Here is a 1858-nt window from a genome sequence, read left to right as displayed (position 1 = left end):
GAAGTCCCTGCGGCGGGGGTCCTGGGAACAGGGAGGCCGGATGCACCACCGTCCCCACCCGCAGAGTCTTCAGGATGAGGGTGGGGCTGGCTCCCAGGGCTTGGGAGGGAGGGGTCAGGTTGGGTCGGGAGGAGGCCTGTGTGTTTCAGATAGAGAAGGCGGTCCATGGTGTCAGCTGCGGGGCATTTTGCCCGAGGTTGTCTTAGAGGTGGTGGCATTTCAGGACGAGGGGTGGGGTGTCGCTTTGCCTCTCGGAGCCTCTGCATTCTTCCCTAGGACATGGGAATGATGGCAGGATTAAACCATGCCGGGTCAGGGAAGGGCTCAGCACTCGCACTGTGGAGGGGGCGCCCGAGGAGCGCCCATTCCCCACAGGAGCCCTAGGGTCACCAGATGCCTCCTCGCTCCTCAGGCAGACGCCCCACCTTCTCGGCCCTCTTCAGTCCCCAGGTGTCTGGGACCCAACGGATGCAGCTCAAGCGTCCCTGTCCCACCCCACAGAGCCGCGTGCCCCCGCCCATCCCCGACAGCTTCCCTATTCCTGACACCCAGGTGGCCAGAGCCACGGTTCAGGCCATTACCTCACCCCAGCTCCCACTGAAGGATGGAGGCCTCAGATGACCCCGGCCAGCGGCCCCTCAGTAGGTGGACAGCGGCACCGTCTTCGGGCAGGACAGCCCCTCCCAGGAGGCAGAGCCCGCTCTGGTCCAGGAGGTTGACTTTCGACCCCTCCAGCGGGGCTGGGTGGAGTCAGGGCGATTTCCAAGAAGGGTTCAGGCTGCAGACAGCCGAAGGAGGAACGCCATATGGAAAAGGAAAAGGTGACCCCTGCTCAGCGTGGCCCTGATTCATCATATTTCGTCAGCCAGGGCGGGTCCCAGGCCCTCGAAGCCATCTCCCCGCTCCTTCCTCCTCCTCTCAGGCTTCCTCCTGTGAGACTCTACGTAGCTCTGTACAAGATGAGTCCCTTGCCTGGGTTCCAGTCCAACGCCGCAGCTCACTCGCGGTGCGACCTTGGATGAGCTGTTGGGCCTCTCTGCGCCTTGCTTTCCTTATCTGTGCAATGGGCACGGCAATAGGAATACCTCCTCTGTGTGATAAGGGCTAGACGCCTGCACAGCCCCTGGTACACAGAACATCGTGGAGCTTCAGTCAACATGACCTACTGATATCAGTTAGCCTGGTTGTCTCGGCCACCCACTTCCTCTTCGTGGGCCTCAGTTTTTCCTTCCGTAAAATGGGTATGGAACAGCTGTGTGGTTCTAGGAAAAGAACATACACTTTGGGGTCGGACCCAACTTTCCTGAAGCCTGGGTCCATCACCTAATGGCTGAGGGCCCTTGGGGAAGTCATTTAAACTCCCTTAGCTCAGCTTTCTGCACCCATAAAATGGGTATAACTGGCATCCCCTTGAGGGGCTGTTCCTAGAACGTACAGAAACACCCCAAGAAGGGTAGAGCTGATGTCGGTGTTGGGAGCTGCAGCAAGGGTGGCCCATGTCACAACCTACACCCCCTGGCCATCTGCCTGAGCAGAGCCCACCCTCTGAGTCACCCACTCACACGGGTCTTATCACAGCTGACGAAGGTCTTCGAGGTTCCTGGAACGTTGTAAGCAGTGTGACCTCATTTGATGTGAAGCCCAGACTTGAGCAGGGGTCCAGTCAAAGGGCAGAGCCTGCCCACAGCCTGGGGGCTCAGGGCGGCCACTGCTGTCCAGCTCTGGGCAGAGGCAGAGGGATGGGATGGGGACATGGGGTCCTGGCACAGGACAAGCGGACCCTGGAGAGCAGCAGACCATGGCCCAGCCCAGGCCCAGCCTGGAGGGAGTGAATTCCATTCCACTGAGGAGAAGCCAC

This window comes from Saimiri boliviensis, chromosome 3 (genome assembly GCF_048565385.1).
Source record: "Saimiri boliviensis isolate mSaiBol1 chromosome 3, mSaiBol1.pri, whole genome shotgun sequence".
In the NCBI taxonomy this organism is placed as follows: Eukaryota; Metazoa; Chordata; class Mammalia; order Primates; family Cebidae; genus Saimiri; species Saimiri boliviensis.
The sequence above is the reverse complement of the archived record's forward strand: the minus strand, read 5'-3'. Positions refer to the sequence as shown.